Raw genomic sequence first — 18,461 nt, forward strand, 5'->3', positions numbered from 1 at the left:
GCCCTCCCTAAATGCCTTGTATTTAACTAGCTGGCACTCCTTTGTATTTGTTCTTTTTATATGTATTTTGTGTATGTCTTTAGAAGTAGATACTATCTCCCATAATGGAATGTAAGTTCTTTGAGAGTAAGAGCACTTTCTTCCTTCCTTCTTTCTTTCTTTCTTTCTTTCTTTCTTTCTTTCTTTCTTTCTTTCTTTCTTTCTTTCCTTCCTTCCTTCTTTTTTCTTTCTTTCTTTCTTTCCTTCTTTCCTCTTCCTTCCTTTTGTCTTTTCTCTCTTTTTCTTTCTTTCCTTCCTTTCTTCTTCTTCCTTCCTTCCTTTCTTCTTTTCTTCCTTTTTCTTTCTTTCTTTCTTCTTTCTTTCTTTCTTTCTTTCTTTCTTTCTTTCTCTCTTTCTTTCTCTTTCTTTCTCTCTTTCTTTCTTTCTCTCTTTCTCTCTCTCTTTCTCTCTTTCTCTCTTTCTTTTTTTCTTTCTTTCTTTCTTTCTTTCTTTCTTTCTTTCTTTCTTTCTTTCTTCCTTTCTTCTTCCTTCCTTCCTTCCTTCCTTCCTTCCTTCCTTCCTTCCTTCCTTTTCCTTCCTTCCTTCCTTCTTCCTTCCTTTCTTTCTTTCTTTCTTTCTTTCTTTCTTTCTTTCTTCTTTCTTTCTTTCTTTCTTTCTTTCTTTCTTTCTTTCTATCTGTCTTTCTAATTTGAGCACTTCAGTTCCTAACACAGTGCCTGACACATAAAGAGAGTGACAATGCCTAGACCTAGGATCTTTCATTAACAGAGGAAACTCTCAAGTGAGAAAATGCTCTCTTCAAAAGCAGGCTGGCACATTCTCTTCAAATGAGTCTTAGAAAATTGTCAAGAGCACTGACCTACTTCACTGTGTTGCCTTGCATGTAGTAGTGCTTAATAAATGCTTGATGGTTGATTGATAGACATTTTTATTAATTCAACTTTGTATTGAATTAAATTTTTCAAAAACGATATCACATTTGCAGAAAAATATTTTGTTTAGCTTGAGGATAACTAAAGGCCTTAGATCTTCTTACACAAAAATATTTATCTATCGTAAAAATAGATATTTTTTAACCTAAATTGAGAACTTGATTTTTATCTGTTAAGTCATATATAATGGGGAGTTGGGGCCACCCTTCTAGCCTGTGTATACTTTTTAAGATCCTAACTCTTTCATTCAACTCAGTAGTCATTCCTCCCAATTTTGTGTTACCTACAAATCTGAAAAGCATGTGTTATATATCATTGTCTAGAAAACTTATAAAATGGTTTTTAAATGAGGGGAGGGGCTACATCAGAGCCCTGGGATAAGCCAATAGATATGTTTCACCAAAGTAACAGTGATTGATTAATCAACACATCTCAAAAAACAAGCATTTATTAAGTACCTACTAATGTGCCACATGATATGCTATGTTCTAGGAGATTTAAGGGCAAAAGGACATAATACTTATCCCTAAGAAAATGCATATTCTCCTTGGGTTTGGTAGTGATGGTACTTGAGGTATGAGTCCATTCACTGATGATACAACCTAGCCCACATTTCTCAATCTTGTCCAGGAGAGTATGATAAGAAATGTTCAGTATTAAATATGCTGTTGGGATCAAAATATGCTATGTATGGCAGACTACTCATCTCCCAATCTGATAACTCTGCCAAAAATGATTTTCCCTTTGACATGAAATTTTGTGTCTCAGAAAGCATGCAGTGACTCACTGTGATAACTACTTCCTTTCCAGGTGCTCATAAACCATCTCTTTAATGACTCATTTTAGAAATTTTCTGCAAATTGACATTATGCTTACGAATAGTTTTCTAGAATATATCCATTTTTAGAACCAGGATATTTTCCAGTCTTTTGTTTTCTGCTATACCTCCCTTAAATATCATTTTTAAATAAGGTTTTGTTGATGTCTTCTTTCATTATAATAGGTTAAAAAAAAAGTAAAACAAAAAAAGAAAACCCATGTTCCTGCTCCTGCTCCTGCACCAAATGCAAACTGCAGAGAGAAAGAAATTCAATATTATTTCTTAAAGATCACTTATTGCTATTGGTTCCACCATCACATTTCCTTCAACTTACAGGCAGATGAATAGATAGACAGACAGACAGATAAATCAATAATATATAGTATATATGATATACTTAAATATTACCTATATGTACATATGTATATGTGTGTATATGTACAACACACCTACATTTGTTTGTTATGAATAAAGCATCCAGCTAGTGAGGTTTGTAGAGTTACACATATAGCCAGGAACACCTGAAGTCAAATTCAGTTGCATATACTTGCTATCTATGTGATCCTATATAAATCACTTAAACTTTGTCTACCTGAATTTCCTCATCTGCAGAATGGGCTAATCATAGCATCTACTTCCCAGGACTGCTGTAAGGATAAAATAAGATATTTTTAAAGTGCATTGCAAACTTGACAGTGCTATGCAAATGTTCTGCTGCTGCCGCTGCTGCTGCTGCTGATGATGATGATTGTGGTGGTGATGGAAGTGGCGTTGTCCTCTACTTCCTTTAGGATGTGACTTCTTTCAGAGCAGAAGCTGCTTTTTTGTTGTTTTTTTTGTTGTTTTCTGTTTTTGTTTTTCCCCTTTTTTGTATCTCCAGCACTCAGCACTGTCCGTGGTACAGAGGAAGCTGTTAAAAGCCTATTGACTTGACTTGATAAGTTTTATACATCCAGGGATGGAGATTTTTTGAAGTGGCTATATCTTACTTTCTTCTCTCCTCTAATGTATTAAATCACAGAGCTGGAAGATTCCTTAGAGGTCACCTGGTCAAATCCATACCCAAGGGGAATTCTTTCTTTAATTTCCAAACAACTAGTCACCTTCCAATACTTGAAGACTTCTTCTGAAGTGGAACCCATTGATTCTCAAGGAATTCTATTCAACTTTTTGGTACTCCTATTAAGAAATTTGTTTTGTTTTGTTTTGTTTTTATCCACTTTGAGTCTGCCTTCCTGAAGCTTTTGAGATAAATACACAGGCAAAGAGAAACATTTTATTTGTTTGCTTGTCCAAGAAAGCCACATTCTTGGAGACGTAATTTCCAATGAAAAAAAATTGCCTATGAAGTCAAGGGCAGTGTGTAAGGAGTAGGCTCCATCTAATGAAAATATAATTCCATGGCTGGAAAAATTCTGATCCACCAGTATTTTAAAATGCAAGACCAAAGGAGAAAAGAAATATGGGTCAGATAAGTCTTTTGTCTATATTAAATTCTGAGAGACAGCCATATGCCTGGCCAAGTGGTCTGGGGACTGGAGAACATATGATTGAACAATTAAAGGCCCTCTTCTGGAGTCAAGGCCAATGGAGGAATTTTTCCATTTCCTCCACCACATACAATTTTTTTTTCTGGGCAATGTCAGCACTCTTCAGAGACATTAATTGCCTGCTGCTAAAATAAACAATCAGGATGAAGCCATTACAAGAATAGCAGAAGGTGGGGAGTAAGTCCATTGCCAATTTGTACTTAGGGGCCATGATTCCATAAAATGCTAGGTGTGGAATTCTATGTTCCTTACAATTAAATTAAAGGCAGATATTCCTACCCAACTGGTTTCCTTATGCCATTAAGAAGGTTTATCAAAATCTTATGATGCTCAGCCTGTCTCTAAATGGTAAAAAAGGCTTTGTATAGCATCTCAAGCCAAGTTTGCCTATGCTAATCAACAGCTTAATTATCACGTCCCTTATTGTCAAAGTCAGATGTTCCACATCCAAGAAACCATACCCATGCTGAATCAATGCCATCATAGGAAGGGGAGTACTCTCCGGTCTAGTAATTTCTCATTTTTAGCCTCTAGAGACATTTTCCCAATTAAGATAGACTATTTTTAGCCATATTTCTAGCTGGCTCTCTCTGACTGTTTCTTATTCCTTCCTTGTCTCAGTCACCCAGGCCTTGAAATACATGGGGGGAAAAAAAAAAACTATAGCATTCCTCAACTGTCAGGTCTCCTTTCCTCTATAGTGGTTCAGGCAACTCCTTCCCAGAAATGGCTTGGAAGAACAAGATGTGGCATTGCTGGGAATTGTTTTGCTTTCCAGCAACAAAGAGGGAGACAAAAATATTGCTAAATATTGTTAATGGTGAATATGTAATTATTTAGAATAAATAGGTTCCACTAGCTGACCTAGCAACAATACTGAGTTTCTGAATAAAGGAGAAGAATAGGCTTTATCCAATCCCTGTGAAGGAAGGGGTCATTCCATTAGCAGATATCTCTAAAGCAGCAGATGTATGATATTACTTCCCCAGTAAGGTTCTTGAGGGGGATGTTCTGGTTGGTAACTTGGAGAAATTCTGTGCTATGGTACTAATGCTTCTAGTGCTGTTCCTGTTCATTAGAAATTTTTTAAGTTGGAGGGATGGCATTCTTAGCTCCCTGACCCTAATGCCTGATTAAAAGAAAAAAAAATAAATCAAAACTGTCAGAGGTGTCATCATCTGTCTTGTAATCCTCATTATCACTGCAAATATTTGGTGTCCCCACCACATGGACCATCATGTTGAAATCTGAAGTCAACCTGTTCATCATTTCTTATAGGTCTGTGAGTCATCTGCCTAGAAATGATAATTGAACCATGGAGCTAATGAAGGTATGAAGAAGGAAGAGAGCATGCAGAGAAAGATGAGAAGAAAGACCAGAACACTGATATGGAGAATGACCATAGCTGGGGGCTATGATATGATGAGCTAGCAAAGGAAATTGAAAAGGACTGGTCACACAGGTAGAAGGAGAACCAGGAGGGAGTAATGTGATGAAAACCCACTGGAAAGAGACTATCCAAGATGTTAGGCTAGTCAACAGGGTCAAGTAAAGCAAAGAAGTCAAAAAGAATGAGGACTAAGAAAATATCATCAGATCTGTCAGTTAAATGATAATTAGTAAATGGAGAGAATGGTTTTATTTGATTAATGTGGTCAAAAGCCATGCAGAAAAAGGTTGAGGAATGAGTGAAAGGAAAATGGTAGTCAACAAATATAGACAGATTGTTAAAGAGATTTCATTGGGGGAAGAAAAAAGAAGAGAGATTTAGAATGACAACTGGGGTAGATGATGAAGTATAGTGAAGGCTTTTTGTGTTTTGATTTGTTTGTTTTTGTTTGTTTGTTTGCTTGGGGGGGGATTTGTAGATGTTTGAAGACAGCAGGGAAATAATAGAGAGTTGTTGAGGACTGAGAGGTTGAGGAGGTAAACTGCTGGAGAAATTGGGTTGGACTAGGATCAAGGCCACACATAAAAGTTTTGTCCACAGAGCTCTACCTAAATCAAAGTCATTGACAAAATGTTTAGTAGCACAGAACTTAGGATGGATTTCTGGTGCTCTCAAGTAGATACATCCTTCCTGCTTCACATCAATTCACTAATGATTACTATTTTTTTCTGACCATTTTATCAGCTCTGAATCCACCTAAATATGATATAATCTAACCAACATCCCTCACTATTACCCACAAGTACTCAGCAAGAGAGATTTTGTCAAATGTGCTTGCTAATCTTAGCATTTACTTAAACAGTGCCTTATTTTTTTCTTGAAAGTTTAATTTTTTTTTCTCAACAGTGAAAATAAATATTCCTAGATTGCAAGGAATGACTCATATTTTTTTCCCCCTTTTGGTGAGGCAATCGGGGTTAAGTGACTTGCCCAGGGTCATACAGATAATAAGTGTCAAATGTCTGAGGCTGCATTCATATTTCTTTTGTAAGCTTACAGCTATAAAAATACTAAGGTTTAAAGGCCTCAATGAATCAGTGAGTGGATGTTGAGTAAAAATGATAGGGGCACTAAGGGACACTAAGGGACCCTTGGCAAATGGAAAACATGTCTTATAAATCATAATATCCAATACCCATTGCAAGTAAGATGCTGTGGATAAGAACAAAAATTTAGAGTTTAAAGTGTCATTAAGGAATATTTAATCAAGTTGTCTTATTTGATAGATGAGAAAACTAAGAAGCATGGAAATAAAATATGTTGCCCGGGCTCACACAGCTAGTAATTGCCTGAGGTGAGATTTGAATACAGGTCTTCAAGACTCTGTATTTAATGCTTTTTCTGATATATACATTGCCTCAGATGTTCCTCCAACACTGTTCTTAAGGAATTGACAAATAGTGGAAAACATGATGATAAATAATTATCATAAAAAGGAAAGTATGATAAGAAGTATGAGTTTAAGGAGTGATAAATGCTTTTCTGACAATGTAGAGAGGGGAAGGAGGCTTCATCAAGAAAGTAGAAGAAGAATTGAGTTTTAAAGTAAGGGGGGTATAGTAATAGTGACTGTGTAATTTAGCTAGTATTAGGATTAAATTAGGATTAAATGAAAGGAGTAGTGGGAGATTTTAGAAAGGTAAATGAGGATCAGATTCTGAAAGGTAGACTTCGACACTGTTAATTATTGTCCTCTCCTCAATTTTCTCTTTTCTCTAGTTTTTCATATTACTACTATCTCTTCATTCTCTTCCTATCTATCTGACCACTACTTCTCAATCTTTTTTGCTCAATCTTCATCAAGGTCTTACTAACCCAAAGCCTTCCTTTATAGAGAGTACAGACTGGGCTCTCAACTCTTTCTCTTTGCATCTATCACTCTACCTGGTTTCATCTCCATAGAACAGGTATGTATCTCCCTAGTGTCATACCCCACCCAACCAACCCCTTCCTGCCACCTTTTGTATGTTATTGTCTCTTCCATTAGATTGTAAGATTCTTGAGGGCATAGACTATCTTTCCTTCAAATAAATGTATCTGCAGCATTTAGCACAGTGCTTAACACACAGTAAGCACCTAATACATGTTTATTAGATTAGGATGGATTTCTTTTAAAAATCCTTCCATCTTCTTAATTTCATTATTATTATCCAGAGTATCATCATCCTCTCAGCTTTCAAGGTAGGTATCATCCTCAGTTTCTTATCCTCTCTTACCCCACATACCTAATCTGTTGCCAAGACCTGTCAGTTTCACCTTCATAAAATTTTCACACCCCTTTCTCCCCACTGATATCACCCCCATCACCTCAGATAAGCTTAGACAAGCCCTCACCGTTTCATGCTTGAACTACCACAATAAACTTGTTCTCCCTGATGCAAGTCTGCTCCTATGTTAGTCCATCATCTACTCAACTGTAAAAGCAATCTATATAACATACAACTCTGATTGTGTTACCCCACCCTCTATGCAGTTAACTCCAGTGGGTACCTATTACCTTCAACATCAAATATAAAATCATGTTTTCATAACCAATCATAACCTTCACAACCAACAACCCTCACCCTATACACACATCTTTCCAGTCTTCTTATACCTTCTCATGAACTTTGCCATACTTATTTTATTGCTGTTCATTGAACATGACACTCAATCTCTTGGACTCTCTCTCTCTCTCTCTCTCTCTCTCTCTCTCTCTCTCTCTCTCTCCCTTTTTATTTATTTTAATATTCTTTTCTTTTTAAACTTTGAGTTCCAAATCCTCTCCCTCCCTTCCTCCCACAGTCTTGCCCACCTACTGAGGAAGCAAACAATATATCAATTATACATGTTAAACTCATGCAAAACATATCTCCATGTTAACTATATTTGAAAAAAAAAAGGAAGAAAAACAAAGTGAGAAAATTTTATTTCAGTTTTCACTCAAAGATCATTACTTTTCTCTCTTTGGAGGTATATAGAATTTTTCATCATGAATGCATCAGAAGAGCCAAGTCTTTTACAACTGATCATCATTGAGGGCAGAGTCAAGGTGGCAGAGTGAAAGCAGCGACTCACCTGAGCTCTCCCTCAAACCCCTACAAATAGCTTTAAAAAGTGACTCTGAACAAATTCTAGAGCAGTAGAACCCACAAAGAGACAGAGTGAGGCAGATTTCTAGCCCAAGATAACCTGAAAGGTCAACAGGAAATGTCCTTTGGATGGGGCTGAGAGATGACTGCGGTCTAGGTGAGGCCTCACCAGCACAGACTGGGCACCAATGAAGCTGCAGCAGGCCTCAGGGGACTGAATCACTGGCAGTAGTAGTGGTTTCCAGATTTCTCAGCCCACAGATGCCAGAGACAACATATAAGATCACTAAGAGGGGTCTGTCAGAACTGGGTGAGAGAGAATCTAATAAAACCCTGGCCCCAGCAAATCAGAAGCAGGCCATGTGTGTGACCAAATCTGCAGCAGCAGTGGCTGATCCTGAAGCTATCAGCCAACAGATGGAATGTTTGAAAGTCACCTATTTTGATTTCCAGGAGACAAAATGGCAGAGTAAACAGTAAGCTGCTCTCACCTTCCCTTATTGACCTTGAGAAACCCAGAAAATATTGCCCCAGGAAAAATCCTGGAATAGTGGCACCAGCAGAAAGACAAGATAAAGCAAGCAGTCTTTTAGTTCAGGAGACAAGGGCATTAACAGGAAAGGTCCTTCTTGCTGTGGCTGAAGGGAACCAGTACAGGATGGGAGGCATCCTAGCAAGCCAGTGGCAAGCCCCATCTCAGAAAACCAGTAGGAGATCCTGAGCCCCAGGGTGGTAGAGCAGTCAAGTGCCAACACCAGGCACACTCACCAGCTATCACCACCAGCTCCAGCTCAACACCAGGTAAGCTACAGCCTTTCAGCCTCCAGCTGCCAACATGTCAGGACCCAGCACACAAAACCAGTAACCAAGCCCGTAGTCCCCAGCACAAGAAGCCTGGAACAGTGTTCCCTGTGCCCCAGAAGCATAGATCAACTTTAAAAGCCAGGAAGAAAAAAACACACAAACAAACAACATAAGCAAGAAGCAACAAATAAAACAATGACCATAAGGAAGTATCTTGGTGACAGGGAAGATCAAAAAACAAATTCAGGAGAGGACAACATTGTCAATATACCCACATCTGAAACCTCAAAGGGGAATAGGAACTGGTCTCAAGCCCAAAAATCCTCCTTGGAAGAGCTCAAGAAGGATTTTAAAAGACAACTGATCATTGTTACAACATGGATAGTCCTGTGTACAATGATCTCCTGGTTCTTCCCATTTCACTTTGTATCAGTTCATATGGGTCTTGCCATGTTTTTTTTTCCTGAAATCACCCTTCTCATCATTCATAATAGCAAAATAATAGTCCATGTCATATGAAAGCATATTCACAATCATATGCCATAACTTATTCAGCAATTCCCCAATTGATGAGCATTTCCTTGATGTCCAGTTCTTTATCACCATAGAAAGAGCTGCTATAAATATTTTTTTCACATATTGGTCTTTTTCCTTTTTTCTTTGATTTCTTTTGGATACAGACTTAGTAGAGGCATTGTTGGGTCAAAAAGTACACCAATTTGATAACCCTGTAGCCTAGTTCCAAATTGTGCTCCAGAATGGTTGGACCAGTTCACTACTCCACCTACAATTCATTAGCATGCCTATTTTCCATCATTCTCTCTAGTATTTGTCATTTCTGATAGACGTGAAGTGATACCTCATAGTTGTTTTAATTTCCTTTCTCTAACCAAGTGATTTAGAGCATTTTTTTATATGACTATAGATGGATTTGATGTCTTCTCCTGAAAACTGCCTGTTTGTATTGTTTTTACTATTTATAAGTTGGGGAATAGCTCATTTTTATAAATTTGACTTAGTCCTAAACTCAGTATATGTCCGAGAAATGAGGCTCTTATCAGAGAAACTTAATTTTTTTTTACATTACTTCATTGTCTTTTAGCAAAATGTAGATTTCCCTGATCTTTTTAATTACATCTATTTTTGCTTTAGATTTCTCAAAAGTCATGATTGCTACCCCTGCCTTTTTTTTACTTGAGATAAAATGTGTTAGATTGTGTTCCTGCCCTTTATTTTAATTATGTGTGTCTTTCTATTTCAAGTGTGTCTCTTGTAAACAACATATTGTTGGATTCTGCTTTCTGATACATTTAGCTATCCTCTTCCATTTTATGAGTGAGCTCATGACATTCACATTCATAGTTATGATTACTAATTGTGTTTTTCTCTCCATCCCATTTCTTCTTCTTCTTCTTCTCTTCTTCTTCTTCTTCTTCTTCTTCTTCTTCTTCTTCTTCTTCTTCTTCTCCTTCTTCTTCTCCTTCTCCTCTCTCTCTCTCTCTTTCTCTCTCACTCTTTCATTTTACTCTGTTCCCCCTGAAAAAATCTATTTTGCTTCTACCTACTGCCTCCCTTACTCCATCCTCTCTTATCATCTCCCCACCTTGTATTCTTATCTTCTTCTCTTCCTGTTTCCCTATTGGGTCAGTTACATTTTTATACATAACTAAGTGTGTATATATATATTTTTCCTTCTTTGAATCAATTGTGATGAGCTGACTGTGGCTCCACAATACTTGAATTGTTTCTTTCTGACTGCTTGAAATATTTTCTCTTTTACCTGGAGCTCTGTAATTTGGCTAAAATGTTCCTAGGAGTTTTCATTTTGTGATGTCTTTCAGGAGGTGATAAATGGATTCTTCCAATTTCTATTTTAACCTCTGGATCTAAGATATTGGGGCAGTTTTCCTTGATAATTTCTTGAAATAGGCTGTCTAGGCTCTTTCATTGTGGCTTTCAGGTAGCAAGATAATTTTTGCATTATCTCTTTTTGATCTATTTTCTACATCAGTTGTTTTTACAATGTAATATTTTCTTCTCTTTTTTTTTACATTTTTCCTAATTTTTTTTTCATTCTTTTCACTGTTTTTAGTGTTTCTTGATGTCTCATGGATTCATTAGCTTTTTGTTCCCCAATTTTAATTTTTAATTAATTATTTTCTTCAGTGAGATTTTGTTCCTTTTCCCAAAGAGTTCTTTTCTTCAGTGATTTTTTTTAATCTCCCTTTCCATTTGTCTTATTCTGCAGTTCAGTCAATTTTGTTCTTCTTTTACCATTAGGCCAATTCTATTTTAAGGTGCTATTTGCTTCAGTTTTCTCTGTGTGTGTGTGTGTGTGTGTGTGTGTGTGTGTGTCTTTTACGAATCTATAGGGTGAAACCCTTTTCAGGCCTACAAAAAGTTATAAGTTCAGCAGGACAAGTTTGTGACACTGGATGGAAATCTTCCTAGAGTTCACATACATGGTGAAAACAACAGGGACTGCACAGCAGTGGCAGCTTCGGGAGCCGTTAGCCAAGAGACAGTAAGGGGGTTGGACAACTGGTCAGAATATTACAGGAGATCTTTTGCTGCTCATTGTTTCAGGTTGGAGAGGAGCTCTTAATTTTTTCATAATTTTCTTGCATCACTCTTTTTTTTAAATTAAATTTTCCTTTAAAACTCTTATCTCTTTAACTCTTCAGGAGTTCTAATTGGGCTTGTCCAATAGCTTTTTTTCTTTTTGAGGCTTCGTAGCTGTTTTCACATTGTTGTCTTCCTCTGCATTTATGTCCTGGTCTTCCCTGCCACCATAATAACTTTATATGATCAATTTCTTTTTTTTTTGTTATTTGCTCTCTTTTTTTGAGTGCAGCCTATTTGTTAACTTAAAACTTTATGTTAAAAGTTAAACTTTACTCAGCAGGGGGTGAAGAGTCATTGTCCCAAGCTTTTTCATGCTGCTGATTTCAGAGGTAGTTTTAGGGTTCTATAAGTTGTCAGTGCTTTCAAGGTGGTATGATATGGGGAGAGGTGAGGTCACTGTTCTGGTTGGCACTCCAGTTTTCACCCAGATCCCACATAGCCACAAGCTGTAGCCACCTCTTTGCCTGGTAACTGTGACTAAGGTCCTTGCTCCCTTGTGACCCACCCCTCAGAGCTCCTCTCCAACCTGGGACAATGACCCAGAACTGCATATGAGTTACCAAGTTGCAAATCAGTGCCAGCTATACACAATGCCAGCAAAAGATCCCCTGTAATATTCTGACCAGTTGTCCAACCCCCTTACTGTCTCTTGGCTGATGGCTCCTGAAGCTGCCACTGCTGTGCAGTCCCTGTTGTTTTCACTATGTATGTTAACTGCAGGCAGGCTTCGACCCTGTGTCACAAACTTCTCCTACTAAACTTTTAACTTTTCATAGGCCTGAAAAGTGTTTAACCCTAACCTTTATATTGTTTCTGTGGCTCCAAAATTTGATTTAGGGTGTTATTTTAAGGGAATATTGAGACAGTTCAACTGATTGCCTGTAATACTCCATCTTACTCTGGGCATTTTCACTGTCTATAACCCATGTCTGGAATGTTTTCCCTCCTTGTCTCTGACTCCTGGCTTCCCTCACTTCTATCAAATTTTCTATCAAGTTTTAGCTAGTATCCTACCTTGTGCATACACATACACCTTAATTCTAGTGCCCTCTCTCTATTGAACATTTCTGATTTATCCTTTTTACTGAATATGGCTCATAGATAGGTTTCATGTTTTCTCCCTCATTAGATTGTCAGTCTTGAGAACAGAGGTTGTCTTTTACCTTTTTTTTTTTTTGTATCCCCAATGCTTAACATGGTGCTTATCTCATAGGAGGCCCTTAGTAGATGTCTGGCTGAAGAATTCGCGTTTTGTACTCTGGGCTTTGAGAAAAACTATATTTCTGAACACAAGAGAGATGAGATCAAAGGTATGCTTATAGGAATATTATTCTTCATGGTTTGGAGGGAAAGCAATTTTAGACAAGGAGAACTGTTAGATAGCTGCTTCACTGGTCTAGGAATTGAGACAAGTGAGGTTGGGAAGAAGGGGATTCATTTCAGTCACAGAAAAAGCAGAGACCAAAATGAGGAGGCTGAGAATGGGTGACAGAGAGTTAGCATAATGTATCTAGTTATAATTAAAGTATTTGAATGCTTCTATTATGAGATAAGCCTGGTCTCTTCAAGGCAAAACAGTTTGGAAATTTGGTTCTTCAAGATGGAAGCATAAGGGAGGTAAGTTCTAAGATGAGGAATAGACTGCATCTTCTCTAAGAACAGGATGGCCTTTCAGAAGAGGAAACGCCAATTCACTTAGAATCTACAACAATTAATCAACATAGAAGCCTCTCCTGCTTTCTTTCTGTTCTATTCTTATGATGGTCTTGAGACTCACAAGGCAAAAGGGATGTTATTGTATTCATTTTATCTTTTAATCTGAAGACTATTCAATCTACCTGACTACACACACACACACACACACACACACACACACACACACACACACACACACACACACACACACACAGGAAATGTAAACATCTATCTTTCCTCCATTACCTAAAGATTCCTCCAATTGAATTATCTTTTCTTTCCTCCAAAGTCCAATCAGAATTCTCTCCATTTTAGCCCTTCTGTACTGACAACTGACTTCTTCCACTCCCCTAAGGAAAAGTGGAGTAAAGAAAAGGAAGAGGAAGGGGCCCAGACTTTCTGCCAGGAGACAAATAAATCAGAATTCTGTTTTCCCATTATTTCCTCAGCAGCCCTACTTACAAGTAAAGTGAGGAACTCTCAAGTATGATCTTTTAATCCTAAGAATACTTATGATGTAAAGAAAGGCAGGTACTATTATCTTTATTTGGAAAAGAGAAAATTGAGGCATGGAAAGACACAGGACTGTCCAAATATTCACACTTAACTATTGCCTAAACCAGGATCATATAAGACAAAGGTTTTTATTCCCAATTCATTTCATTTTTCACTACACAGTGCTTCCGCCAATATATGACAGCTATGACTTCTGAATTTTTCTGAAATAGTCTCAAGTTCAAGAAAATGAAGGACCTATTCACAAAACTTGGTAAAGGAAATACTTTTTTTTTCAGATTGTATGCCCCAATTTACAGTTTCGAAAATATATATGGCCACCATAAATATAGACCACATATAAATGACACAAAGAAATATCAAATTCTCCAAGTATCAAATAAACCATAGACTAAAAAATTTACATTTTTAAATAGTTTAAGTAGTGTACATGCATTTGCAAAAAGGACCTAAAACAACAAAACAAGCTTCACATAAAGAAAATTTACCAGTTCGCTTCTAGTTATTTTTAATTTTTTTGATAGAAGTAGGTTTTTAAGAAACAGAACTTTTTTGAAGTAAGTAGATATAGAATTTTAAGAAGATGCATTTGATGTATGCTCAGTTTCTTATCTATACTAGAATGATTCATTCATTTTTAGGAAATGTTTACATTTTAGTCAAAAACACTTTTGGGTCACTGTCTGATGTCTTATGGAGCACCTAAGTGGTACGGTGGCTAGAGCTCTAGGCCTTGACTCAGGAAGACCTGAGTTCAGATCCAGCCTCCAACATTCATTAGCTATGTCACCATCTATAAGTCACAGCCTTTGTTTTCCTCAGTTTCCTCATCTGTAAAATGGGAATAATAATTATACCTATCTCCCAGAGTTGTTGTAAGGATCAAATAAGATAATATTAATAAAGCACTTGAAGCATAATAGATACTATATAGATATTGGCTATTATTGTAATAACTTGTTTTGGGAGAGGGAATAAACATTCATTTTTATGCATCCTTCTGCATGCTATAAACATTGCATTTCATTGGCCTCTCTTTACTGGACACTAAGTCAATATTGATTCTGAGGTACACTTAGGCTTAGTACATAGTGCCTAAAAGTAAAACACTCAGGCTTCAGTAAAATTTCTGATTTATGTAGCTTTCAATTTTGTTTGCCAAGAGTGTAATGAACTGCAATATAGAGTTATCAGAAGACCCTAATACTATAAAGTCAGCAAATTTCACATGATTCACTGAGTAAAGGAAACTTTAAAAACCAAGCAGGTAATTGGGGCCTTGATAATAAATTTTGGGAAAGTAGAAAAGCCAAAAGATTTACTTTATATGTAAAATTCTGTGTAAGGCATTTAATGCAATGCAAATGTCAGGAGCATCACATGTATATACGTGTATATACACACATATGTACATATTTATGTGTATATATGTGTGTGTATATGTTTATATGTGTATATGCATGTATATGCAAGTGTGTGCATATGTGTGTCTGTGTATATTCATGTATATGTTTATATATGTGTATGCCTATATTGTGTACACATATAGGTGTATTTACACACATATGTGTGTACATATATATTGTATGCATGTGTATATTTATGTCTGTGTTTGCATATGTGTGTACATACATATTGATAGGTATGTGTGTGTATGCATCTATATGTGTATATGAATATGTGTACACACATATTTAAATGTATGTACACATATCTATGTATACATATTACATCTGAAGAATGATCATTGTAATATTTTACTAATGCAAAAGTAAATAGAAAATTAGAAAAAAAAACAATATAGATCTAGCTATCTAAATGATTGCACTATAATACTCCTCAATTATAAACCCACCTTCCTCTCTTTATACAATATGAAAGCCCTCTGGATGCTCTGAAGACTTATTTAAAATCACTTATTTTCCATGAATTTGCCTTAGATTTTATTATAGGCACAAGTTATATTGTCTCAGCACCTAAAATACTCCCCGGTTTTAACTTAGGCACCTTTGTCATCTTCATTAACTCTTTGTTCCAGATCTCTAGTGTATTCTTCAGTACCCTAAAGTGCTAACACACTATACATATGTGGGTGTTCAGAAAATAGTATTTGATGATAATACTGATGATTTCCGGAGGCTGAGGGTTATTCAGCTTAAGAATGTAATAGTGGGAGGCTTTGAAATTGGCCTCCTTGGATATCTTTAAAAGTAGGATAAATTTTCATCTGTTTTGGTATTTTAAGTGCAGGTGGGGAAAGGACTAGAAGACTTCAAGGTTCCTTTCAATCTCTGCTTCTGTTGAGTAGGATGATTTATCCTGTAGAGACTTATAACCGTCTTCAAGCATATGAAGGAAAGGCTTGTCTATAGAAGATGATGACCAGCTGCTCCCTATCTCCACTGATTACAGAAGAGGTTTAAATTAAGCTTCAACATGAGGGATTAAAGGTTTGAGGGGAGAAAGAATTTCCTGACGCCAAGATTGAGCCAGGACTTGAGGTGAAAAAGCCCAGATAACGAACTCAATTTGCAATTCTAACATAGAGAACCAAGGAAAGTGTTAATTCCTGAAAGAGGACTCTTAAGATCATTAGCTCTCCTAGGCAGATAGGTATCTGACAGATTTACCTTCTACAAATGTGTGTCACCTAAGAAATGCCACCAAATAATCCCTACTATGTAATATTGAAATTTGCATTATAAATACCATTCAATAGGTCTATGATTCCACCTGCATAACCATGTCTTTAGCCAATTTAGATTGACCACATTTTTTCTTTCCTTAGCAGGATGACATTCCAAGAATTTTTGTGGTCAAAAAAAATTTACCACTTACTGGTCAACTTTCTGGTTATTAGACTCTGAATTTAGCTAGGCTACTCCTTGGATGATAGAAATACCTTACATTTTGGTAGGACCTTCTCTTCCACACTACCATGAGTCTTCTGTGTAAAACTTAACCAGAAGAATAAAATAATTACTATTATGATAGTTTAATGATAATTGGATATGCTGGAAAGAGAGTTGGTCTTGGTGACAAGAAGATCTGGGTTTGAGTACTAGCTCTGATACCCATTGTGTGTAGGACCTCTCAATGTCCCCATTCAATTCCCTAAGAAAAGTTGGAGAAAGGGTGCCAGTTTGCATGGGTAGAGAAAATTCTTCAACAGGAGCTCTCTACTCTGAAAAAAAATTACAAGTCTGTAAAAACAAACAAACAAACAAAAATTTTTATTATTCATTATGCCCTTCCTTTACGTATTCACTTTTGCAGTTGGCATTGAATTCACACAATTTTAACACATATATATTTTTTAAAACTCTTCATTATTAAACCATACTGTTATCATATTAGGTGTTAAGTATACCTTCGTTGAACAGTTGGCCTCATTTTCCAAGTCTAGTCTTGATTATTACCCACAGATTTTTCATTCCCTTAGAAGAGATGAGTTCTCAGATCACTGAAGAATATGTACCTTCATTCTCATATAAGTTTCTTAACTTTTGTGGTTTATGGGCTGATAGAGCCCATTTCCATATAGAAATTCCCATAATTCCAAAACAGTTCTGCTTCTAAGTATCCATCAGGGATAAGACTCCTGGGCCCACTGAAAATTAAAAACAAAACAAACAAAAACCTCTCCCTTCTTTTTAATTTGAAAGTAAGAATCTTTCATAATATGATAAAGATCCCTAGATCATATATGTTAACTTGAATTTCTTCCAAATAATGGACTTAGTATAGCCTTGAGTGAAAAGATTAGTTCCTTACATAATATTTTTCCCAGTTTTGTGTACCCTTTCTCAAAGCCATCTGCCCTCATGTTAGGGTATTCTATCATATATGTTGCTGCTCCCTTAAATACCTCAGCTTCTCAAACTTCTCAAATCCTCAGAGAGGGCAGCGAGGGGGCACAGTGGAGAGATTGCCAGCCCTAGGGTCAAGAAGATTCTTCTTCATCAGTTCAAATCTGGCTTTAGCTACTTACTAGCTTATGACCCTGGGCAGGTCAGTTAACTCTGCTTACCTCGGTTTCTTCATCTATAAAAGAAAGTGGAGAAGGAAATGGCAAACCATTACAGTATCTTTGCCAAGAAAACCCCAAAGTGGAATCACAAAGAGATGGACACAACTGAAAAATAACTCAACAGCAACAATACTCAAAAGAAATGATCATACCCTTGATCCTATCAGCACCCACAAGTATTAGAATTCTATGTCTATGAAGTCCAAAATTTGAATATGATCTTCTATCTACCCATATTTCTTTGTGCCTCATAACTTTTGACTCTGTTCTTTGGTCCCATTACCCTGTTCTATGTGTTGACTGTGACTAATTTTACATATTCACCTCAGTTGTTGGGGTTTTTTCCCCTTTAATAAATCATCTATGCAGTAGCTACATTCTCCTACCTACCCTAGCAGGAAAATGAGCCATTAATAACCTAACTCAACTCTACAACCACCTCATTCCTTGCCAAATCTCATATCTGCATTATTTCCATCATCTAGCACCTTTTCTCCTAGATACACGCTAGTGAATGGAGGGTAAAAGAAATCCCAAAGTTATAGAGCCTGGGTCCACTACAAATTCATTTTATTTAATTTCAGTTGGACCCTCACTGTAGCAAAGGAAATAATTCTACTCTATTCTAATCAAATCACTAACCCACTCTGCACAGAGGTGTTTTCAAACCTCCTCCTGTCTCCATAAACCTCCTATAGAATTCTCTCCCCTCCTCCTCTCCCAGGCAACAATATTACCCCATATTTCACAGAAAACAAATGCCATTCCCAAAGAAGCCTACCTTTATCCCTCCTCATCTCACATCACTCAGACATATTTCTCCACTATATTACTCACTGTGGTCTCAGATGAAGAGGTAGCCCTTCATGTTAAGGAAAACACCTGTACTTATACCCTTGATCACATACCCTCCAATTATATTAAGTGGAATATCCCCACTTACCATCCTCATATTCTTCAGTCTTTCC

Source organism: Phascolarctos cinereus, unplaced genomic scaffold (genome assembly GCF_003287225.1).
Source record: "Phascolarctos cinereus isolate Bilbo 61053 unplaced genomic scaffold, phaCin_HiC Scaffold_7;HRSCAF=346, whole genome shotgun sequence".
Classification (NCBI taxonomy): Eukaryota; Metazoa; Chordata; class Mammalia; order Diprotodontia; family Phascolarctidae; genus Phascolarctos; species Phascolarctos cinereus.